General features: G+C 45.1%; 1 long non-coding RNA gene across 1 annotated transcript in view; it reads left to right on the plus strand.

Annotated features, from left to right (window-relative positions):
* The first annotated feature begins 8,701 nt into the window (after window positions 1-8,701).
* LOC117360781 overlaps window positions 8,702-25,772 on the plus strand; it is a 38,185-nt gene continuing 21,114 nt past the window's right edge. The window contains exon 1 of the long non-coding RNA XR_004539517.1: window positions 8,702-8,802. This is a non-coding gene — a long non-coding RNA (uncharacterized LOC117360781). The remainder of the gene's footprint in view (window positions 8,803-25,772) is intronic.

A 25,772-nucleotide genomic window follows, 5' to 3' on the forward strand; every position in this document is an offset into this window, starting at 1 on the left:
TTTCAGCGATGGGAGTTGATGAATATAGACTTCTGGGTTCTAAGGGTCATTCAGGAGTGGTACTCTCTTCATTTCCTCACTGTTCCTCCAGATGATCCTCCAAGAGAGTCTTTTTCAAATCTTTATCAGATATCTCTTCTTCTTCAGGAAATAGATTCTTTTCTCCTCAATGCCATCGAGAATATACCCTCAGCACAGAAGAACAGAGGATTTTACTCCTGCTATTTTCTTGTCCCAAAGAAGAAAGGAGGTCATCGACTGATCTTGGATCTCAGAGGCCTCAACAAATTTATAGTTAAGGAAAAGTTTCGGATGTCCCTAGCGACTTTGTATCCTCTTTTGGATCGCAACAATTGGCTATGCTCTCTGGACCTCATAGAGGCCTACACTCACATTTATCCATCCAGCTTACAGGAAGTTTCTCAGGTTTCAGGTGGCACACTATCATCAATATAAGGTTTTACCTTTTGGCCTGGCATCCTCTCCTAGGGTGTTCACGAAGTGCCTGGTGGTAGTTGCAGCAGCCTTGTACTCTCAGGATCTTCAAGTTTTTCCCTACTTGGACGATTGATTCATCAAGGATATTTCTTCTCAGGGCATCCTTTCAGTGACCCATCGAACAATACTCGTCCATCAACATTTGGGCTTAGAGATCAATTTTCCCAAGTCACAACTTCGCCCTCTCAAACACTCCAGTTCATAGGGGCACAATTGGACACTATTCAGCTCAGGGCGTTTCTTCCCCAGCAGCAGCAAGATGCTTTGATTCAGCTCTGTCAGCAAATTTCTCAACTCCCGTCCATCTCAGCCAGGCAAATGATGGTCATCCTGGGACACATGGCCTCCACAGTTCATGTAACTCCATTTGCAAGGCTTCACCTCCAGATGCCTCAATGGTCTCTGGTATCTCAGTGGTCTCAAGCCCTCGATCCTCTTTTGCAGCACATTACAGTCACGTTGTCTCTGACAATCGCTACAGTGGTGGATGAGCTCTTCCAATCTTTCTAGAGGTGAGAACCTCCACATCTGAAGATTCTCACCATGGACTTATCCACTTATGCTTGGGGGGCTCATATGGAAGGGTTTCATATTTAAGGTCACTAGTCTTCCCGGGACCAGCACCATCATATCAATCTACTGGAACTCAGAATGATTTTCAATGCTCTCAAGACTTTTTAGCATTTAGTCTCAGGTCATGTCCTTCTAGTCCGCATGAACAATCAAGTGGCCATGTAATATTTAAACAAACAAGGAGGAACAGGCTCTCTTCTTCTTTGTCAGGAGGCCCAGAAGATTTGGTACTGGGCGATTGCTTGGAACATTTTTCTTAAAGCAATCTATATTCAAGGAAAGCAGAATTCATTAGCAGACAAACTCAACAGAGTTCTTCAACCTTATGAATGGACAATCAACTCTCCTGTTCTTCATCAGATTTTTCTTAATGGGGAATGCCTCACATCGACCTGTTTGCATATCCCCAAAATCACAAGTTGCCCCACTTCTCCAGACAGTATTTGACTCATCACCTGGACGCGGACACTTTCCTACTAGATTGGACACATCAGTTTTTCTATGTATTTCCTCCCATTCCTCTGGTCCTCAACAAACTTGTCAAACTCAAACAGGAATCGGCCACCATGATTCTTATAGCTCCTCAATGGCCCAGACAGCCTTGGTTTTCCTTTCTCCTTCAACTCAGTTCCATGGAGCCAATAACTCTTCCAATTTTTCCTTCTCTTCTAACACAGTGTCAAGGATCTCTTATGCATCACAATCTTCAGTCTTTACACCTGACAGCTTGGTACCTATCGGGCTGAGCTCAGCTGATCTCCATTTTTCTCAGCCTGTTCACCTCTTCTCGGAAGCTTCCAGAAAACTGTCAAGTTTTTCTTCTTGGTGTACCTGCATCAGCAGAATCCGAAATCCATCTTTGTCTCCTCAATACTGGATTATCTGCTTCACTTCTCTGACTTTGACCTCAAATCTACTTCCATTCAAGTCCATCTCAGTGCTATCAATGCTTTTCATCAACCAGTGGATAGAAAATCTCTCTCTGCTCATCCATTAATATCCAGATGTATGAAAAGTCTTTTCAATGTCAAAACACCTCTTAAGCCACCTTCAGTGGTTTGGGACCTTAATGTGTTTCTTAATAAATTGATGAAGCCTCCTTTTGAACCAATGTCTATGGTTCATTTAAAATACCTTGTGTGGAAAGTAGTATTTCTCTTGTCCCTAACTTCTGCTCGAAGATTAAGTGAACTTCAATCGTTAGTAACGGATCCACCTTTCATAGTGTTCCATCATGATAAGGTTGTGCTTCACACTCATCTGAAGTTCCTACCAAAGTTCATCACTGATTTCCATCTCAATCGATTGTTCTTCCAGTATTTTTTTCCTAACCCTCATTCTCATCCTCATCCTGGTGAAATAGCTCTTCATTATCTGGACTGCAAATAAGCACTGGCTTACTATTTGCAAACTGCATAGATCTCCTCAACTACATGGGGTGGGGAAAGAGTTAAGAAAGATAGGAAATAAGCTGGATAGTGGAATTATAAACTAGTAAGAGGGAAAACCAAACATGCTGGACAATCGGGGGAGAGAGGGGGCAAGAGGGAAAAGAGAGATGCTATTAAAACTTGGCAATTAAAACTACTATTACTTCCCCAGCACGATCAACAAATACCTAATATTCCTTTTACTCGAGACATTAACAAAATAACACTTCCGACCATTCAGTCTTCCTTTGACATAAATCTCAAAGACTTTTCTTCTCTTTCACTCTCTGAACAATTCCCTCTTTGGGAAACACATACATCCTCCTTACTAGATTCTCTGGCACCCAAATCCGAACATAAACCCACCAACAATCAATCCTCCAAAATAAAAAAAACAAAAAACCACCACCCCTGGTACAACGAAAAACTAGCCCTTCTCCGCAAACAATTGCGATCAGCAGAAAATAAATGGCGTAAGACACGCTTTAACAATCACCTCATTCAGTACAAAGAAAAAGCATCCTCTTATAAAAAAACTATCCAACAAACTAAAAAAGATTATTATGCTAAGCTCATTTCATCTACCCGTAATTCCTCTACTCTTTTCAGTCTTGCACAGTCGCTCTCTAAATATTCTAAAAAAAAACAAAACCCACCTACTTCAACCCTACCTTCAGCAGCGGAACTTTCACAATACTTTGACACTAAAATCAAAGATATCAGATCACTATTAGGTTCTTCATCACCTACACTTTCTGTTCAAACTTCAGCTGACTCGACTCTACTTCCCTTTAGCTCCTTCAATAGCTTCAAAATGCCCACTTTATCTCAACTATCTCTCAATTTACAATCTCTTAATCCCACTAATAACCCCTTGGAAAGTATCCCTCCGATACTCCTTAAAAAATTCTACTCTTTCTTCGGCCCATACCTTTGGGAAATGATTTCCAAATCTCTTTCCGAGAACTTGGTCCCGATTGCCTGGAAAACAGCTCTCATCTTTCCTAAACTCAAACAAAATAATACTGATCCCACTCTATCTAAAAATTATAGACCTATAGCTAATTTACCCTTAGTTTCTAAACTTACAGAAAAAATTATTCATTCGCAATTAACTGATTTTTTCGAAAAAACCCATGCACTACATCCATGTCAAACCGGTTTTCGCTCTTCACACTCCACAGAACTATCACTCTTAGGACTTATCTCAACCATACACTATTATCAGGATCATCAGAAATCTACTATTTTAATTTCCCTCGACCTGTCCGCGGCTTTTGACACTATCGATCACTCCCTTCTTCTCCTCAGATTAAAAGACTGTGGTATAACCGGAAGTGCCCTCTCTTGGTTTACATCCTATTTTCACGAACGTTGCTCCAAAGTTCAAGCAAAAAACGAAACTGCTCCTACCATACCCCAAACATTTGGAATTCCTCAAGGTTCAATCTTATCTCCTCTACTTTTCAACTTATTTCTATCTCCACTTCTTACTTTGGCTCAATCCATAGGATTTACTATCTACGCTTATGCCGACGACATACAACTCCTTCATCCTATCAATACTACTAACGCTTCAGACATAACCGAAATAAACAATAAATTAAACACCATAAGCGACTGGCTACATTCAAACAAACTCTCACTCAACATTGATAAATCCTATGGACTTCTTCTTCCCATCAAATCATCTGAATCATTGTTGGGAACAATTTCAATCAAATCTTTACCTTTACAAATGCTAACCAAAATTAAACTTCTCGGCGTCATCTTCGACAGAGAACTATCTTTTCACGACCACATAAGCTCGGTCGTTAAAACTTGTTATTTTAAACTTCGGATTATCCGATCACTCTGTCCTATCCTAAACACTGACTCTATCAACATCTTGACCCATTCCCTAGTCATCTCCCAGTTGGACTACTGTAACTCCCTCCTTAACGGACTCCCTCAAAAAGAACTACGACGACTGCAATTAATACAAAATTCCGCAATAAAACTAATATATAAAAAAGGCAAATATGAACATGTCACTCCCCTCCTTAAAGAGGCCCATTGGCTTCCCATCAATCATCGCATCACCTACAAAATCATCTTACTCGCTTTCAAAATTAAACTTTTTCATCAACCACTATTCCTCGATAAACTACTAATTCCACAAAGTTCCCCTCGTATACTAAGATCTACCGACCAAAAACTCCTGTTTATTCCTTCTTTAAAAGAATTCTACTACACCCGAAAAACCAACTTCGCAGTAACCGCCCCCACACTATGGAATTCTCTTCCACAATTTCTACGGGACGAACAAAATCTAATTAAATTCAAGTCAGGCTTAAAGACATTCTTATTTCAAGATGCTTTCAATTGAACCTAGATCACTTTTTTCTCCTTTCAAATCTTCTCTTTTTTGTTTCTCCTTCTCCTTTTTTCTACCTCCTACTGCGAATAAGTACTTGCTTCAACAATGCCACCCTATCCCTCTCGTTCTATCCTTTCCCCACCCCCCCTTTTTCTCTAAATTTTGTAACTTCTCCCCTCCTCCCCCCACTTTCCTCACTATCCAGTTTGTCTAGTCTATGTCATCTATGTTCACTTTATCTTATAATATTTTTAGCCTATACAAAACATTGTTAACCGGCCAGATATTCACTTGATGGTCGGGATATTAAAAAATTAATAAACTTGGAAACTTGGATAATGGGGGGAAGGTAGAGCAGATATTTATGAGATCAGGAAGAAAAGACACACTGATCTACAAGAAATCAAGAGAGAAAGATTCAGGAAACTGAGGTGAGGGAATGAAGGAGAGCATATTGAAGATCATGAAGGAGAGAGATGTTGAAACTGATAAGGAAGGAGAGAGAAGGAGTTCAGAGGAGGAGAGTAAGAGAGGAATGCTAGGCATCATGAGAGGGATGAGGGAAGGATAGAAATGCTGGACATCACAGAGGAAGTTTGAGTGATAGGGAACAAGAGAGCAGAGGCATAATTAGCCCTCAAATTTTGGATGGGGCACTGTGCAAACTGGTGGGCACATTTAGTCTCCATATCCCCACCCCCCATGTCAACTGAAATAATTAAAAATACCTGAGCTTGTGGGAAATCCCCAAGCCCCACTAGCTGCAACAATCCTCTGGTTGCAAGAAACAGAGAAACATGGTGGTAGAAAAAGACCAAGGCCCGGATTCTGTATAGGATGCCAGTCCCAGGCATCCTATACAGAATCGGGCCTACACCCGCCCAAAGTTAACCCGATTCTGTAACCGACGTCCATGTTGCAGATGCCGGTTACAGAATCGGGTTTAACATGCCAAACGCCCCCCTCCCGACGATCAAGGCAGGAGGGTACCCAACCCCTCTTGCCGGATCCCCAACGGCCCTTCCAAAGATCGTGGCAGGAGGGTACCCAAACCCTCCTGCCAGCTCCCCCAACAGCCCCCCCTAAGATCGCCGGTAGGAGGGTGCCCAATCCCTCCTGCCGGACCCCCCCCAACGAACCCACCACCCCGGAAACCCCCCCCTTGGGCTTACCTGCAAGTTGGACCAGAAGGCTCCTCGCACGTCAGGCCAGCAGGCCCGCCTCCGTCCAAATGAGGTGGGCCCATTCCTCCCCTGCCCAACCCACAGGATCCTGTCCTAGGGCCTGATTGACCTAAGCACCTAAGGCCCCTCCTATAGTGGGAGGGGTCTTAGGCGCCTGGACCAATCAGGCCCTAGGATCATGTGGGTTGGGGAGGGATGGGCCCGCCTCATTTGGATGGAGGCGGGCCTGCTGGCCGGACGTGCGAGAAGCCTTCCGGTCCAACTTGCAGGTAAGCCCAATGGGGGTTCTAGGGTTGGGGGTGTTCATTGGGGGGCTGGTAGGAGGGGTTCGGTACCCTCCTGTCATGATCGTCGGGAGGTCGTTGGGGAGTCCGGCAGGAGGGGTTGGGTACCCTCCTGCCACTATCTTCAGGGAGGTCAGGTTCTGTCGGCAGAAGGGGTTGCGCACCCTCCTGCTGTGATCACTGGGGGGAGGGGAGACTTGCGGCCATAGTCGCGTCTGCTATACTAATCACGGCAGGGAGATCCTAGCCGCGATTAGTTATAGCGGCCGTGTCTACATACCATGTAGGCCAGCATTTTGCTAGCCTAAATTGTAAGCATCTCCCGTTCTGCTAGGGAGACGCGTCGGGCCGACTAGGTTCGCTTAATGCTACCTCCTAGCCTTAGGCGGGCTTGCGGGCCTCTCTGGGTTCCCTGGAGATGCCTTCAATATAGGCAGCCTGCCTGAGGAGCATTTTTTTTTTTTTTTAGAACAAGTGCCTCCCGATTGGCTGATTAGACAGCTGTAGGACACCTACACTGCCTACAATTGGGAGCACTTTGCAGAATCAGGGCCCAAAAATCCATTCCAGTCTGCCCATCCGCAGTAACCATTTTCTCTTCTTCTTCCTCTCTCTAAGAGATCCCACATGCCTATCCCACGCTTCCTTTAATTCAGACACAGTCTCTGTCTCCACCACTTTTTCCAAGAGACTGTTCCACGCATCTACCAGCATTTCTGTAAAAAAGTATTTCCTTAGATTAGTCCTGAGCCTATCACCTCTTAACTTCATCCTGTGCCCTCTCATTCCAGAGCTTCCTTTCAAATGAAAGAGACTTGACTCATTTACATTTATGCCACATAGTTATTTAAATGTCTCTATCATATCTCCCATTAATGTAATTATATTTACCATTCCCTCTTTTCAAATTGATCCGCATTGCCTCTTCCCAGGGCTGGATTAATGGGTAGGCCCAGTAGGCACGTGCCTAGGGCCCAAAACTGTCGGGAGGGGGGGGCCACTATAGGAAGGTAAAAAGTCAACTCACCTTGCAATTTTTTTTTCAAACGGAAACGACCTTTCCCCCTGTGACATCAACGGTGCAAGCTCCTCCCCCCAGCGTCAACGGCAATACGGCCGGCTCTGCTCCAGGAAGGTCCCGCGATGACTGCGTCTGCCGGTACATCCCCTTCCGATGTCACTTCTTCCGAAGCAAGTAAGTGATGTCGGAAGGGGATGGATCTTCCTGGAGCATTGTCGACCGCGTTGCTGTTCATACCGCCAGCTGTTCTAATGATTTCTGCTTTTGGGCTGCCTTTTGCCAAAAGGCTCAGAATAGAGCCGGAAGCACGGGACCTTGCATTTGTTTGGAGGGAGAGAGAAAGGAGCATGGAAGGGTGGTGGCAAGAGAGAAAGAGGGCAGATGCTGATGGAATTGGTGTGTAGGGAAAGAGGAGAGGGACATAAGGGGGAAAAATACTGGAGGGAATTGGGTTGGAGGGAAAGAAAGGGGGCAGATGCTGATGGAAGAGGTGGGAAGGGAGAGGAGAGTGAAATGCCAGACCTTGGTGTGGAAGAGGGAAGGGAAGGAGAGGAAAGAGATGCCAGGGAAGGGAAGAAGATGGATGCCAGACCAATGAGGGTGAAGGGAGAGAAGATGCCATATAGAACGGGCAGAAAGAGGGTAGACAGTGGATGAAATGAAGAGTGACAAGAAGATTCGGAAAGCAGAAACCAGATAAGACACGATAGAAAAAATATTTTTGTTTTGTTTTTTTGCTTTAGGGGAGATGCATCACTGTTTCTGTGGTGTTGCATTTTTTGCAGAGTTCAGCTTCTTGGTGGTTCAATTTAACCTTTGTCTATGTATTTCTATTTTATCCCCACTTTTGCATTTTTTACTGCTGGCCGTGGTGGTAACAGCTCCAATGCTCAGAATTCTATGAGCATCTGAGCTGTTACCACCAAGGCTAAAAAACACACTACAATTTTGTAAAAGGGGGAGGGGTTAATTTGTGATTACATATTCCATACTAGGTGAGGATGTTTTCTGTGTTCTGTGTGTTCGAAAGACATGGCTTTCTGTTAGGATTGACTGTGCAGGATTGATCTGTACTAGTCTAGCTTGTTTAGCTTTACAATGGGTGTATTGATGTTGTACTGCTCACTGCAGTTTTTCTAGGTACACTCTTGTGCGACTTGTGTATTGTTTCTAAAAATCATGTTTTTCATACAGATGGGGGTATCAAAAAAATTATGGGCCCCGGGTGTCCCATATGCTGGTTAGGCCACTGTGCTGAGGTTTTGCTTTTTCCCTTTGAAAAAAATGACACACTTGTGACATCGGCATCTCCCCTCTCTCTCTCTCTCTCTCTCTCTCTCTCTGTGGTACAGGGCGCAGTTCCGCGGGCTGCTCTGGGAGGACTAGATTTTAAAGTGAATCCTGCGGTGGTGTCTTTGGCTGGTTACAGCCTGGAGAGCAAGGCGAGCTGCAGGTAAGTGAGGCTCTGCCCAGGGATTGTGTCATGGGATCCGGGGAGGGCGGGAGCTGCAGGCAGGTAGGGAACTGTCTAGGGAACGCTGGCTGCAGACGGGGTGGTAGTAGGGGACGTCGTGTTTAATATAGTAACATAGTAAATGACGGCAGATAAAGACCTGAATGGTCCATCCAGTCTGCCCATAAGTTATACCAAATACATGATTAGATTAAGTAGACTCTTCCTTATGGGCGGGGTGGGGCATGGGCAGGGATAGGGATAGGGGGCCCAGTGTACTTGTACGCCTCGAAGGGGGCCCTCGAAGAATTAATCCTGCCTTCCTCTTCCTTGCCCTGCAGATCTTGCAATTGTGTGGCTTTAATAAGATCGTTAACATATAATTCTACTCCCCCTCCTTTTCTTCTTACCGTGTCTTTCCTGAACAGATTATAGCCCAGTATAACTACATCCCAGTCATGGGTCTCTGTGATCACCACTATATCCAACTAATGTTCTTCAATCACAGCTTCTAGATCCAGAATCCTGTTTTCCATACTTCAAACATTAGTATATACTGCTTTCCAGACATTGTCCCCTTTTCCCATCCGTGTAGAGCAGCGGTCTCAAACTCAAACCCTTTGCAGGGCCACATTTTGGATTTGTAGGTACTTGGAGGGCCACCAAAAATATAGTTAATGTCATATTAAAGAAATGACAACTTTGCATGATTTAAAACTCATTATAGTTTTTAAATCTTTCCTTAATTGCTTCTGATAATTTCAGCTATACACAACTGAAAGCAGTGCAACATGCAGAAAGTGAAGTTTAGATAGTTTTTCACTTTCTGCATGTTGTGACAAACCCAGCATCAGCTCTAGTTTTGCCCCTGGTAAGATCCGGTGCAGAAGAGCTGACCAGGTTGATTCTGGCGGTCAACTTGAGGCTGACCCCTCTTGCCCCTATATTCAGAGTAATAGTGGTATGGGACAGAGGCAGGCAGACTGGCAACAGCAGCCTCCAGGCTATAGGGCAGCTAGAGAAGCCAGAAGGAATGTAGCTGCACTGAGTAAACTCAGGCAGAGAAAGGCTGCTTTAGAACCAAAGCCCATCCCCCTCTACAGGCTGAAGGGGATTGGCTCTGAGATGCTTAAAAGCAGGCTGAGGCCAGCAGGAGGAGGAGGAGGAGGAGGAGGAGCGAGTGACCAGGGTGAGTCACTCCCACAGCCCAAGGCAGGGCAGGAGCTGTGGAGCCAGGCAGCAGAGCCAGAAGTTCCAAATTGGCCCATGCAGGAGGTGGAAGAAATCCTCCCCACCTCAAGCTTTCAGATTCCTGATTGTGTGGAAAGCATGGAGGTACAAGTTGCTGGTCCTGTACATGAGAACCAGCTAGAACTTATGGACACAAATTGAGCCAGGCAGTGAGTAGCTGGAAAGCAATGAATGTGGGTTTTTTGTTTTTTTTTCTCTGCCTTTCCTTTTGTGCCAGAAAGCCTGAAGAATTTGCCATTTGCTTTTGAAGCTAACTAATAGTTTGATTTCAGAAATTGACTTACCTGAATGCTGGCAACTGATGTTTTTCTAAAAGTAAAGGTTGAAATTATAGAACCTGTGAACTATGTGAATGAGTTTGTTTGGAATTTTGCAAACATACTGTGGCTACCGTTTGCTGGCAGCTAATCACCTGATCTCACACAGCTGCCTTGCCTTCCTGAAGGTAGCTGAAGAGACCAGGGTTCTTTGCAAGGCAGTGCTGGGGCTTACTGCCAAACAAAGTTTCTAACCTTTACTGTGACACAAGTTTGTTTAGTCCCTGTCTTGACTGCTGGAAGTTATTTATGTTTTATGCTTCTAACAAATACTGTTGAGAAGAAGTTTGAGTTATGTTTGAATACCATTATAAAGCATATTGCTGAATCAGAGTGCAAGAACTCTGACAAGATACCCTGTATGGGATTTTTGCTTGTATATTTTGATTTTCCTTTTTGTTCAGCTGAATTTATTTTGCCAATATTTGCCTTTTATGTTTCACCTTTTTGGACCGCTGAGGTCAGAATAAACACCTTATTTTGCTTTGGAATATTTGGTCTGAGTGGTGGTGTTTTGGGAACCCATACTTACCTTTTCTCTCCTAGGCCTAGGCAGTCGCCTAGTGCCAACCAAAAAGTCCTGAAGATACCCCTGATTAAAGGGGACACGCCAGATTTCCAGTGTTTGTCACAAGATAGCTCTGCGCTGAGGAATGTTGGTGACAATGTTGCACTGCTTTCAGCTGTGTATAGCTGAAATTATCAGAAGCAATTAAGGAAAGATTTATAAACTATAAAGAGTTTTATCTCATGCAAAATTGTGATTTAGATTCTAAAGTATCAACTGCAAGAGACAAGATTTTGGTGTAGTCCTCTAGGCTTTTTTGTAGAGGAGAGAATCAATATCCAACTTGTGCCTGGAAAACTTGTGCCTTAAGTGTCCGGTGGTCGATTCTGCAACCGCCTTCAGCTCTCACCTCCTCCGGTACCGGGATACAACCACCATCTTACATCAAGCAGTCACCGCAAGGAGAGGTGCCAAATTTTGCAAGAGTTCACGAGATTACGTACACATGCACAAGTTGCACTGCCTCCAATGGTTACCTTACGTTCTGGAATGTTGCCCGCCTCACTGCTGTAACTTCACACAAGCGCTTTCCTGCGTCTGTACGCAATTGTCCTCTCCACTCTACCTCACAATTACATACAGATGCAGGAAAGTGCTTGCGTGAGGTTACAGCAGTGAGGCAGACAACGTTCCAGAATAATGGTAACATACTGAGGTCCTCAAAATAGTACCTGGCAAGCCGCATGTGGCCCCCATGCCGCGAGTTTGAGATCATTGGTGTAGAGGTATACAGTGGTTTACTTACCTGAGGGCTTATACTCACCCAGGGCTCTAAGCACCTGCCCCATTGCTTCTGGTTTAAAGCCCTCTTCAGTAGATTAGCCAGCCTGCTGCCGAAGACACTTCTTCCCTTCTTTGATAGATGCATACCATCCCTGCTTAGTAGCCCTTAGAAAATCATCACATTGACTAGGAAGCCAAAACTCTCTCTGACACCATCCACATAGCCACGCATTCATCTCAGAGATGCGAGCTTCTCTGCCATGGACTTTACTCTAGACAGGGAGGATGGACGAGAATACCACCTACATACCTGACTGCTTCATCTTTTCTCCCAGAGAAACAGTTACTTTTGATACATTTACAGGGGTACCTGGTATAATCATTAGTGCCAACATGGATGAGCAGCATCGGATAATAGTCTTGAAGAGGCTTGATGAGTCTTGGCAAACTCTCCGTAACATCTTGGATTTCGGCACCAGGTAGACAGCGTACCTCCTGGGACATCTTGTCTGGTTTGCATATGGACATTCTGTACCCCTCAGAAGGTAATTGCCAACCACCACCACCTTACGTCTCCTAGTGGTCACGGATCCAGAAATTTTAGGGATTTCAAGCTTTGGTCCTTACTCTCCCTGGGATGCTCTCATCTCTTCCTCTTCCAGGGTAGTATACCAGTTCTTCAGTTCCAGGGCAGGTGGAGTCACAGTACTAATCTTGTAGAGTTCCATAATCTGAGTCCAGCTGTCTTCACTCAGCACAGCCAGGACCGGCGTTAGGGGAGGGCAAACAGGGAAGCTGCCCTGGGCACCACAGCTCCAGGGGGTCCCACAGTTTGGGCATCTCTTCCCCTCATCAGGCCATCTTCCCTAGCAACAGCAGCAGATGAATCCAGAGACCAATGGGATAGCACACATCTACCAGCAGGCGGAGATAGAGAAACTGATTAACAGGTGGTCCTATTGGCTGGCACTCCTCCTGTATCTCTAGTATTCTCTATCTCCCAGCTCCTGAATTCTAGCTGTGACTGGAACATTATTTTCTCCTGTTGAGGTTTCTCTTCAGTGAGACTGCCATTCTGTTTCTCCTGTTGAGGTTTCTCTTCAGTAAGATGGTGATGCTATTTCTCCTGTTGAGATTTTCTCTTCAGTGAGACAGGGGTGTCCGGCTGAATGGTGCCGGCTTTAGGGGTTACACCTGGGCCCCCCCAGGTCCCTGCCTCACCCTCCCTCCATTGCTAGAGGGTCTGACTGGGTCTCAATTTTTTTCTTCTTTCCCTTCTCTGTTTAAAAAAAAAAAAGAGACCACAGTTGCTACATTGCTGATCAAACAGCTTTAACTGGTTTCAACCAGCCCTAACAACAAGCTTGTGAATATGTCTATGCTTTTTATTGTTGCTTGAACTTCAGGTTCTGTTTGGGAGTCTTAGTAATGTGGGTTTGGTCAACGTACGTTTAAGGAATGGACAGTGGCGTACCAAGGGAGGGCGGGGGGGCGGTGCACTCCGGGTGCTAGCCCTAAGGGGGTGCTCCCGGCCTTGCCGTTCAGTCCCCCCCACCCCCGAAGGACCGCTCGCCCCACTGACCTTCCTGCACCACCTGTGAAGCAGCCCGCAGCAGGATCGCGAAGTCAGCATCAGCGATCCCTGCGCTGCTTAGGCGCTGCTTCCTGCGCCGCGATCCCGCCCCTCCTCTGACGTCAGAGGAGGGGTGGGACCGTGGCACAGGAAGCAGCGCAGGGATCGCTGACGCTGACTTCGCGATCCTGCTGCGGCTGCTTCATAGGTGGTGCGGGGAGGCCAGGGGAGCGAGCGGTCCATCGGGGTGGGTCGGGGCATCAGGCCCTCAGGGTGGTGCGGGCGGGCAGGCAGGCAGGCTTTCAAGGGGGAGGGGGTGACAGGCAGGCAGGCAGGCCTTCAAGGGGGGACAGGCCTTCGGGGGGGGGGTGCAGGCCTTCAAGGGGGGGCAGGAAGGCCTTTGGGGGGGTGCAGGCCTTTGGGAGGGTGTAGGCCTTTGGGGGGGTGCAGACCTTCAAGGGGGTGCAGGCCTTCAAGGGGGGAAAGGCAGGCAGGCCTTCAAGGGGGGGACAGGCCTTCGGGGGTGCAGGCCTTCAAGTGGGGGTGCAGGCCTTCAAGGGGGAGACAGGCCTTCAAGGGGGGGAAAGGCAGGCAGGCCTTCAAGGGGGGACAGGCCTACAAGGGGGGGAGAAGCTACAAGGGGGTGGGACAGGCCTTCAAGTGGGGGACAGGCCTTCGGGGGGGTGCAGGCCTTCGGGGGTGCAGATCTTCAAGGGGGGGACAGGAAGGCAGGCCTTCAAGGGGGGACAGGCCTACCAGGGGATGGGACAGGCCTTCAAGGGGGGTGCAGGCCTTCAAGGGGGGACAGGCAGACCTTTAAGGGGGGACAGGCCTTTGGGGGGACCATGATTTAGAAGTACACGGAGGGAAGGGGGTGTTCAAAGAGACGTGCATATGCCAAACTTTGGGGGGGGGGAAGAAATAATGGGTCTGAAAATAGAGGAGAGGGAGAGAGATGATGGACCATGGGATTTAGGGAGGGAAGGAACAGAAAGGAAGAGAAATTGGACACAAGGGATGGTGTGGAGGAGGGATAGAGATACTGGATAGGAGGGTAATTAGGAAAAGAAAGGGAGAGATGGTGGACTCTGGGGTGGTGGGGAAGGAGGGAGAGATGCCGGATGAAAGGGTAGTTAAGAAAAGGTGGATCTGTGGAGGGAGATGAAAAAAAGGAAAGATACCAGACTTCCTGGGGAGGGAAGGGAAATGGAAAGGGAGGACAGAGTTGGCAGATGGATGGTTAGCACGCAGAAAGAAGAAAGAAGGAGACCCTGGCAAGCAAGTTATCAGAAGAAAACCAGAGCCTTGGACCAACAAGATTTGAAATATAACCAGACAACAAAAGGTAGAAAAATTAATTTTATTTTCTGTTTTGTGATTATAATATGTCAGATTTGAAATGTATATCCTGACAGAGCTGGTGTTGGACTGCAAACGTGAGCTAGGATTTAACAGAGAGAGGAAAAGTCCTTTTTGTTTCTTTATTTTATTTACACCACAGCGCCAGTGTGGTTAGGAGAAGCCAAAGGGGGTGAAAAAGCTATAAAACCCACCAGGAGTTTTGAAAAAAATCACCCAACTGGGCAGGAAAATCGAATTGAAAAACCAATTCAATAGGCTGAATCGAATCGAAATTTTTTTTCCTGAATCTGGCAGCATTAGTTTGCATGAGATGGTTTAATTCTGGTTTAATTGGACTCTGGGGTTAACATTACATTACATTACATTAATGACTTTAGGACCTGGGATTGGGGAGAGATGGCATCCTCAGTACTTTATAATGCAAGTGAATCGAGGATTTGGTTAGACTTTTGAAGGGTCTGCAGAAAAAAAATATTGTATAGGCCGGGGACATGAGACAGCAGGAAATGGGAACTTTTCTTCCTTCTATTTTTGTGAATGGAAAGGCTGAGGATGTCGGAGAGTTCAGTTAAAATATGTGCTTTATAAGAAAATATAATAATGTGTTTTATAAAGTTTATAGCATAGCTGGCCTACCCAGTGAGGTGTTCCTAGTGGTGATGGTGGCAGCGTGTCAATGTGTTGAGAGGAAGAGGTGGTCTGGGAAATTCTGCTGAGCAAACTCCGGGCCCATTTCCACCCCCCAGTTAGTCCACTCCACTCAACTGGTTCACACACTGAGTGGGTCTTTGGGTGTTGTTTTGGGATCTCTTCCAGTGGTTTATCTCCTTCTGGTCCAAGGAAGGAAACTTTGTTATCCTTAGCATTGACCTACAGAATATGTTTGTAACAGCGCTGCTTGTGTGGCATTAGGCTATGTAGTGATCGAAAGAAAAAAACAGACCTTTGCACATTTTTGCACTATATGGTGGGTGTATGAGAAGAGTCACATTTCCTGCACAGCTAAGTCCATGTGAAGTTACCTTGTGCTGTATTTGACATCTAGCAAGGTCTCTGTTTGAAAGGAAAGATCTAAACTTAAAAATGAAGTGGCCAGAAGTTATGGTAAAAGCAGATAGTGTAGCTGGTCTTAAGAAAGATTTGGACAAATTCCTGGAGGAAAAGTCCATAGTCTGTTATTAAGACATGGGGGAAGTGTCTGCTTGCCCTGGATCGGTAGCATGGAATGTTGCTACTCTTTGGGTTTTGACCAGGTATTAGTGTCCTGGATTGGCTACCATGAGAATGGGCTACTGGGCATGATAGACCATTGGTCTGACCCAGTTAGGCTATTCTTATGTTATGTTCTCATCTGTAGGGGCCTTTGTTTTCACTTCTTATTTTAATGTATTTTTTTTCTGGGAACTTATCAGTGTTTTTTATAATGGGAACAAAAATGGAAGAGAATTAATGTGTGTGGGATGAGGGGGTAACTAATTTCTTCAGCTAAATAATTCAATCCACTTCAAACAGACATAGGAGAACTCACGCACCATTCACACACCCTCCAACCAAAAACGTCAAAAGAAAAAAACTGTTCGACAACCTCCTAGCCATTCGAGCTGCAACACTCGACTCCCAACTCTACAACCAATTGACATCGACCACAGACTGCAAAACCTTCAAAAAGAAATAAAAACCCTTCTATTCAAAAAACACATAAAACCGAACTAACACAACCAGAACTGTCCCAAGCATCACCTGCAACTACTCCATATGTACTTCTGATGTCATGACAATTCAGACATAATTTATGTTATGTTATGTTTGGAATATAAGAAAATTTTCACCGCCTGTTTCTATTCTGACCATTTATTCTGTTTCATGGTCATTACAAAAAATATTTTTTTACATGGGGGGGGGGTGTCAAAAAATGATGGGTCCCGGGTGCCACATACCCTAGGTACGCCACTGGGAATGGATATTTTATTGAGGCTAAGTTTTATGACTAGAAATCCATGGAGGGAGCTGGGACTTCTCGCCCTTTGCATGCACGCGCTTGGTTTCCTTGTTGGTTACAGCGCGGCAGTAGCAGTGCGATTTCATGCTCACATTTGTTCTCATTGTTGGGTTTCAGTGCAGCAGTCCTGTTTATTCTGAGGCTCTCTTTCATAGGTGTTTGTCACGGCCATGTGCAGCTGATTATGCAGGTGCCGGTTTATAGCAACGCGCATGAGATGGGACATGTTTTTTCAGGCGCTGTGGGCCTGTTCTTCTGGTTTTTCCCCGAGTCTGATTTTCTTTCTATGCAAGCCGCAGCAGGATAAATTTTGCGGGGCTTGAATCAGACTATGTTTCTGGCAATGGCGGGAGAGCTGCACCGTTCCTGTAGTTTGTTTCCAGCTGACTTTGGTCAGGGTATGCCGGGGCTTCTCTCCTTTCCAGTTCAGACAAGTTGTATGTGTTTCACCAGCTTTGGGACAAGCTTGGGCAGGTTTATATGTCTATGTCGGTGTTCCTGCTGTACTCCCTTGAAGGAAGCTTCTGGTTTAATTGGACTCTGGGGTTAACATTACATTACATTACATTAATGACTTCTATTCCGCCTGTACCTTGCAGTTCTAGGCGGATTACATCAAAAGATAACTGGACATTTCCAGGATGAGGGATACAATTAAAGACAATGGGCCTATTACATCAAGAAGATAGCTAGACGTTTCAGGAAGATGAATACAATTAAGAGCGTTAGGTCTGAAGCCATTTTGAAAGGAGGATAGTGAGAGGGGGAGAGTGGGGAAAAGGGGTTAGTAAATTTGGATGAATTTCTTAAATAGCAGGGTTTTGATTTCTTTTCGGAAAACTTTGATGTCAGTTGATGCTGTCAGTAAGTTGGTGATTGAGGGGTCCAATTTAGCTGCATGTGTTGCTAGTAAGTTATCGTACATCTTTTTGCGCTTGGTTCCTTTAAAAGGGGGGTGGGAGAAAGGGGATTGGGTTCTCCTCTGTCTGGATGAGAGGTTCCTGTTTAGGCGGTTGTTTAGGTAGGCGGGTGCCGTTCCGTTTAATGTTTTGAATAATATGCAGTAGAGTTTGAATTGGATGCGGGCTTGTATTGGAAGCCAGTGTGAATCTAGGAAGGCGTTGGTGATGTGATCAAATTTTCCAAGGGAATAGATCAGTCTGAGGGCAGTGTTTTGCACGGTCTGTAGTTGTTTTATTAAGTAGGTGGGACAAGGAAGGTAGAGGATATTGCAATAGTCCATTAGACTTAGGACTAGGGATTGGACTACGAGTCTGTAATGTTCTTTGTTGAAGAATTTTCTGATTTTGCGAAGGTTGCGCATGGTGAAGAATGCTTTCTGTGTGATTTTGTTGATTTGCAATTGAAGAGTGCAACGTCTGTCTAATGTTACTCCAAGGAGTTTGAGAGCGGGCTGTATGGGGTATTTGGTGGTTTTTATTTCTAGTTCGGTTGTAGAAGGGGTTTTGTCCTGTTCAAGCAGTAGGAATTTAGTCTTATCTGGGTTGAGCTTCAGTTTGTGTTCTGACATCCATTTTTCCACTGCTTCTAGAGTTTTTACCAGGTTATCTGTTGTAGTGGGGTTTTGTGAGTCAAAAGGGAGGAGTATGGTAATATCGTCTGCGTAGCTGAATGAGGTTACTTCGAGTTTGTCTAACAGAGTGCCAAGGGAGGAAATGAAAAGATTGAAGAGTATGGGTGATAGTGGGGAGCCTTGAGGTACTCCGCTCAAGGGGTTTACCAGAGAGACTCTGACCTGTGCTAGGTCACCCAGTCTCGGTTTGTCTCCGGACTGGGGCGACATATGGCAACTCACGGCACGGTGAGATCAACAGTATTTCACACAGGTATCTCATTGTCTCTCTTGGGGTCCCTGCAGATTGAGCCTTTGTCGGTTGATAACTGTCCTTATTTGGGCCTCTGTGCTGTGTCTAGTAGTGGCACAGGATATATATGCCTAAAGGTAGTACAAACAGTTTCCAAGTTCGGGCTGTCTCTATGGGCATAATGACACTTCGCATCTTCCTGCGGCCAGGACTCTCTTTCTCTATTTCTGAGGGGGCCTGGACTTCAGATTTCCATGCTTATCACGCTGGTTTCTCCTGTCGCCATTTTCTCCTGGCACATGCTAGACGGGCCCCCCGACCAGACAGGAAGAGCTGTACAGCTCCTTTTAACCAGGAGCCAGTTACCTCTTCTATCAAATCCGCGGAGGATCACGCGCTATGTGGCTGTTAGCCTCATCTCATTAGCGATGTGAGCTTTGTCTGATACCTGTTAGGATGCTGTTGTTTTCCACGGGGTGGTAGATGCAGCATCTTGATTGAGTCTAGTACGTATTCACTTTAAAGGACATACGTATTTTGCTCATGTTGCATTGAAGTACTGTTTTCTTGGTTCCAGTATATTCCTCTTTACATTGTGAAACTTGATTTTTCCTAGGAGAATCTTCTTGCAGATCCTACAGTTCTCATCCTGCCGTTCCCTGACCTTCTGTACTTCATTCTGAGGGGATCTTGACTTCTTCCAATGATTCTTCAGGCTTTTTCATGAGGGAAAAGACGCTATAATATCAGGTCAGGGGGCTGTGAAGATTTTTCAGGATGCTTGCAACTTTGCATCCTCTTCAGGTTTCCAGTTCGTTCTTGGAGTCTCTATGTTTTGTGTTTCCCTTTTCAGTGTTACTGGTCCTCAGGGCAGTTCTTGTAGTTCTTCAGGAACTAAGGGACATTGTTCCACTTACTGCATGGTGCCCAAGATGGGAGCATTGGGCAGGATGGATCCCATTCTGCTGAATTAGTTTCTCAGGGTTACACATTTCTGTAGAAAAACTGGGAGAATATTTACATTTTCACTATGGACTCTGAATCAGCACTAGGTTTGCTTGCCTCTCTTTGAGCAGCGCTTTCGGCTTTGGCACATGCCATTTCACCTACCCAAGGCTTCAGGAACATTTTAGAAAATGTGGGCAGTGGTACTGTTTTGGCGCTACCAGGTGATTCACCTAATTTCTTCTTGACTGACTGCTTGATTCAGACGTCTTCCAGTCGGGCCATTTGGCTGACACGAAAAGGGTGGTTTCTTTTCCTCAGTTCATTGGATGTGAATCTTCAAATTTGCACAGCGCTCTTTTCTCCTGTACTATTTATAGGTATATCGGGGAGATGTTTTTATTCATATAGGAGAGAAATGTGTTTCTTCCCAGAGACTAGGGCGATGGGTCACAGTCTCAGGTTTGCATTCTTCTTCGGTTACCATGACCAAGAGTATGGGATTCTGTACAGGTTATAGGATCCATGTTGCTGAGTCCACTGGGAATTTTGGCTTGATTTCCCATTATAACGCTACAGCAGTCGCTTTTGTTCCCGGTATCTCAGGGCTCCAATTATTTGGTAGGCTCCTCATGCCTCGCTCTATGATTTGGTGGCTCAGCGAGATTTCTCTTTTCAAAGGCATGCCTCAGTCTTTGCTGGACTAGCTCATGGCCACCAAACATGTCGGGTTGGAGGGCTCGGTGCCTTCCATCCTCGACTCCAGGAGTCTGGTCTTAAGAGGCGACTCAGTACTTGTTCATTCTTCTTCTCTTGAACATGGTCAGGCTACCTTTCTGGAGCTTCAGACCATTCTTCCAGAATGCCGCTGAGGGTCCTTTCAGTCGGTATTTCTCTACAGCTTGGGCAGTAGGTGAATTACTCAGTTGCCAGGTAAAGTTGTTGTTCTACTTCAATGGGTGGACCCTCATCTTCCTCTTCTGTTGGCAGATCATTTTATTGGTCAGGAAAAGAGTTTGGATAGACTTTCTCTCCGCGAAATCTGAGCATGGCCCATTTATTGCATGTTACAGTGTACAGCGCTGTGTACGCTCTAGAAAGTGTAAACGTTGGTAATAGTGAAATCTTCTACATCCTGGATATTGGGAATTGGGAATTTTGGCTCAGGCGTTCCAGTTTTTTTAATGGACGTGAGATCTCCTGGAACTAGACCTCATGGCCTCGTCTCACAATTCAATGCTTCCTAGCTTCTTCGGCGGGCACAGGGAGTGGGAGTTAGAGGGGATAGCAGCGTGGCTTCTTTCTCGCCTCTGGTTTCTCTTTTTCAGTGTTTTCCCCTGGCTGATGATGGCTTGGATTTGCCATCTCAAGCTTGCTTTTCGGGCACAGTATTTGTAGAATCTCTGGCTTGGCTGCGCCATCCTTGCTATGCGGATCTGATGAGTCTTTCGACAGCTGGACTAAGGAGTTTCCTGGTATCTCCGAATTTGCTCACCTAGGGTCTGATAAACATGGATATTCGTACTACTTTGGTATTACGACCTAGCTTTTGAGAAGTCATGACTGACGTGTAAGGGTTATGCGAAGCAGGTTGTTTCTTCTCTTATCCAGGCGCTACAGACGTCTTCACCTGTGGCTTCTGCTTCCTTTTGGAGGTTTTTTCCTTTCTTGGATACTTCTCAACATTTGCACCCTTCCAGAGTTCCTTTTTGGCACAGGTGTATTGCTGAGGGCTTAGCGTTCAATTCCCTTCAGCTTCAAGTGCCATTCTTAGCTTGTTACAAGGGCTAGGTATATTGCTCTTTGCTTCCTTCTCAGCTTCATGTAGTTCAGTTCCTACACGGAGTACGGTATATTCGTACACCTCTTAGAAAGCCCTGTCCGGAGTACAATCTTCAGGTACTTCTTCGCAGTTTGCCGAAGGCTTCATTTCCTACTTGTGCCGTTGAACACGGGGTTTCTTGTGGCCATGGCTTCTGCAGTTTTCCGAGTTGCAGGCCTTGTTCCGCGGGGATTCCTATTTCTGATTTCCAAAATCTGAGGTATCAGTTCGGACGGTACTACAATTCTTTCTAAGGAGGTGTCATCCTTTCTTTTATGACACGCTCACTTTTCCTTCCTTCCTGGGAGGAGAAATGGGGAGCCGTGCTTTTATTCACTGCATTTTTTGAAAGTGCTTAGCATTCTCCGCGAGCAAGGTTTCTATTGACTTTTAGTTGTTTAGATCACCTTTTTGTATTCTTCAAGGGACGCCTCAAATATATGGTGGCGTCCAAAGTCTCCATCGCTCGATGGGTCCAGGAGGACATTCTTTATGCTTGCTTGATGGCAGGGAAGCGGTTGGCGAAAGAACTTCATGACCATTCCACCGGAGCGTTGGCTACTTCTTGGACTCGGTCCAGAGGTTTTTTCCTTGGAGGAGTTTTGTCTCGCGGCTACTTGGTCTTCCAAGAGTGTTTTCTCTCAGCGTTACTGATTGGATGTGGGGGCGCATGAGGTAGTTGCGTTTAGTGCTTTGGTTGTTGCGGAGGCGTTATTTGCTTCCCACCCGGATTGAGGATTGCTTTGCTACATCTCTGAATTCATCTGCTGCTGTTGCTAGGGAAGGAAAAATTATGTTCTTACCTGTTAATTTTCTTTCCCTTAGACGCAGCAGATGAATCCAGAGCCCCACCCTTTCTGGATATTGTCTGTCGGTTTTTTCTTTCGCAACTTTCGAAGTTTGTTATTATTGAGGGTTGTATTCTGTATTATTGCCTTTTGAGATTTGTTATGGGAAAGAAGTTTTTTTTCCCATGCTATGCCTATTGATGGTTACGGATGCTTTGGCAAGGAGCTATACTGGAGATTCAGGAGGAGTGCCAGCCAATAGGACCACCTGTTAATCAGTTTCTCTATCTCCGCCTGCTGGTAGATGTGTGCTATCCCATTGGTCTCTGGATTCATCTGCTGCGTCTAAGGGAAAGAAAATTAACAGGTAAGAACATAATTTTTCCTTCCTCCCTTCGCAGGTGCTTTTCAAAATTAAAGTTTTCTCTCTGAGGGATGCATTTCTCTCTCGTTCATGATCTCCTTTATGTCTCTTCTCCATTCCCTTCAATTTCCTGCATCTTTTTTCCAGGATCCCTTGATGTCCAGCATGTCTGTTCTTCCTATGCACTTGTTGATCTCATAAATATCCGCCCTGCTTTTTCCCCATTATCCACAGCATCTCTCTTCTCCCTCTGCCTCTCCATGTTGTACAGTATGTCTGCCTTTCTCCCTTACTAGTTTATAAATTCAAAATCCTAATCATTCCCTCCACCCCATCTAACAAATTCCCCTCTTCCCACACCCCCAGCCCCGCCCCATTTACTTACCCATTTTCTTATTTACTTCTTTATTTCCACTTTATTTCTTTTTTACTTTTTTATTTTAAAATTCAAAACAATAACAAAGATTACCATACCAGTGCCAGTGTACAGTTTTTCTTATATGCAACCTCCAAACATCTCTGAATAAATCCCCCCTTCCTTCCTAAAGAAAGATCTTCAGCTGGCAGCGCTTTGGGAAGCCCACCAATTTATATTTTGCATTTGAGTAGGAGGCATGGGACATGACAGGAAGAAAATTTAATGCCCACCATTTTATTGGACTAATACATGTCTCAATTAGCATTTAGAGGGTAAAACCTCTTTCTTCAGGTCAGTGAACTATACAGTATCCCTGTTCTGTCCTGAGGAAATGATTTATGGTCTGTGAATTAGTAAAAAATGTAATAAAATTAGTCCAATAAACAGGGTCGCCTTATTTCATAAACACAAAAAACAAATAGAAATTTTTTTTCTGCCTTTGTTGTCTGGTTTCTGCTTTCCTCATCATTCTCTTCCTTCCACTCTCTGTGCCTCTTCCATATGTAATGTAATGTAATGTAATTTATTTCTTATATACCGCTACATCCGTTAGGTTCTAAGCGGTTTGAAGAAAATATACATTAAGATTATAAATGAGAAGTAAGAAGGTACTTAAAAAATTCCCTTACTGTCCCGAAGGCTCACAATCTAACTAAAGTACCTGGAAATTAATAAAGAAGAGAAAATAAAGATGGTTGAAAAAAGAAAAATTCTATGTGAATTTATAGGATGGAAATTAAACTGACAGTGAAGAACTGTATGAAAAATACATATGGAATTCAGTTAGAGAGGGTAGGTTACAATCTATTTATGGTATTTGTTTAATTGGAAGGTGTTAAGGTGGGTAATTTGGGGGAAGGTTATCTGAAGGTAGGTGAATCTTCTGGAGGTAAAAGAGGAGGGGTTAAGATATTTGGATGAATTTTTTGAAAAGCAGGGTTTTGATTTCTTTTCTGAATGTTTTGAAGTTGTCTGATATTGTCATAAGATTGGAGATGGAATGGTTGATTTTTGCTGCTTGTGTTGCTAGAAGGTTGTCAAACATTTTCTTGCGTTGTGTGCCTTTGAGTGGGGGGAAGGCGAAAGGGTTCGATGTTCTTCTGTGTCTTGAGGTGGAGATTTGGTTTAAGCGGTTATTTAGATAGGAGGGGGAAGAGCCGTGTAATGCTTTGAATATCAGGCAGTAGAATTTGAATTGGATTCGTGCTTGTATGGGTAGCCAGTGAGAGTCTAAGAAGGCAGTTGTTATGTGATCATATTTTTTGAGTGAGTAGATCAATCTGAGGGCGGTGTTTTGTATGGTCTGGAGTTGTTTTATCATAGTGGCTGGACAAGGAAGATATAGGGAGTTGCAATAATCCAGCAGACCTAAGACTAGGGATTGGACGATTAGTCTAAATTGTGCTTGGTCAAAGAATTTTCTGATTTTACGGAGATTTCTCATGGATTGAAAAGCTTTTTGGGTTGTTTTGTTGATCTGGGGCTGCATTGTGCAACATCTGTCTATCGTAACTCCTAGGAGTTTTAGTTCGGGTTGTATTGGGTATTTGGTATTTTTGATTTTCAGTTCAGTGATGGTAGGAGTTTGGGCTTTTTCGAGCAAAAGGAATTTAGTTTTTTCAGAATTTAGTTTGTGATCCATCATCCATTTTTCTACTGTGTCTAAGGTTGTTTCTAGCTTTGTTGTGGTGGTGGTCTCTGATGGGTCGAATGGGAGGATTATGGTGATGTCATCAGCATAGCTGAAAGATGTGACATCTAGGGTATCTAAAGTGGCTCCTAGGGAGGAGATAAAGAGGTTGAAGAGCGTAGGTGAGAGAGGTGATCCTTGTGGAACTCCGCAGGGATTTGTCCATGGTTCTGATTTGATATCATTGTATTTTACCCTGTAGGTTCTAGATTTGAGGAACCCCTGAAACCATTTGTAGACCTTGCCTGAGATTCCTATGGCGTCGAGAATTTGTAGTAATAAGGTGTGGTCAACTAGGTCAAATGCTGCGGAGAGGTCTAATTGTATTAATATCATTTTTTTCCTTTACTGATGTGTTATCTGCTTTCTTTCTATGCCTCTTCAAGAAACTGTCTGCCTCTCCCTCCCCACATTGGTTTGGCACCCATCTTCTTCCCTCCGCTCCCCCCATGGTCTGGCATCTCTGTCTTTTTCCCTTCCATCCCTCCCACCCCTCCCCCAGGTGGTTTTTAGCATTTCTCTCCTCCTGTCCTCCCCCTACCCTGGTATCTCTCTCTTCTCGCTTTCCTTTTCTTTTCTGCTCTTGCTTCTCAATTTGTTTTCTACCTTTTATCTACTTACTTTCCAGTCCTCAATTTCCCTTTTATTGTGTCTACCTACAGCTTGCCACCTCTTTCCCTCACTTCTTCCAGTATCTCACTAACTCTAACTTCTTCCCCCAATCCAGCATGTGCCCTTTTTTCTTTATCCCCTCCTTCCATGCATGTGCTCTCTCTCTCTCTCCTCTCCAATTCCTTCCAGAGTCTGCTCCCCTCTCTCTCCCCTCCCATCCAGCATCTGTTCCTCTTTCTCTCCTCCCCACTTCCCTTCAGTGTCTGTTCCCCTCTCTCCCTTCCCCACATCCATCCAGTGACTGTTCTACTTTCTAGCTCCAATTCCTTTCAGCGTATGCTCCCCTCTCTCTCCCCTCCCCACTTCCCTTAAGCTCCACTCAAACTCTTCCCCTCATCAGGCCATCTTTCTCCTTTCCTGTCACCTTGGCAAGCACTTTTCAGAATCAAAGTTCTCTCTCTCAGAGGGGCCGGAGACGGCAGCCATTCTCACAAGTCACTCATGTCTGCCATCAAAGCTTTTCTTCTGGTGCAATTTCCTGTTTCCGCCTGGGCGGCTTATGTCAGAGGAGAAGCTTTGGAGTAGCCATGCGTGGCTTGTGAGAATGGCTGCAGCATCCTCAGAGAGAGAAAACTGAATCTGAAAAGCTCCCACAAAGGTGATAGAAAGGGAGGGAGATGCCTTGATGAAGGGAAGAGATGCCCTCACTGTG

This window comes from Geotrypetes seraphini, chromosome 1, assembly GCF_902459505.1.
Source record: "Geotrypetes seraphini chromosome 1, aGeoSer1.1, whole genome shotgun sequence".
In the NCBI taxonomy this organism is placed as follows: domain Eukaryota; kingdom Metazoa; phylum Chordata; class Amphibia; order Gymnophiona; family Dermophiidae; genus Geotrypetes; species Geotrypetes seraphini.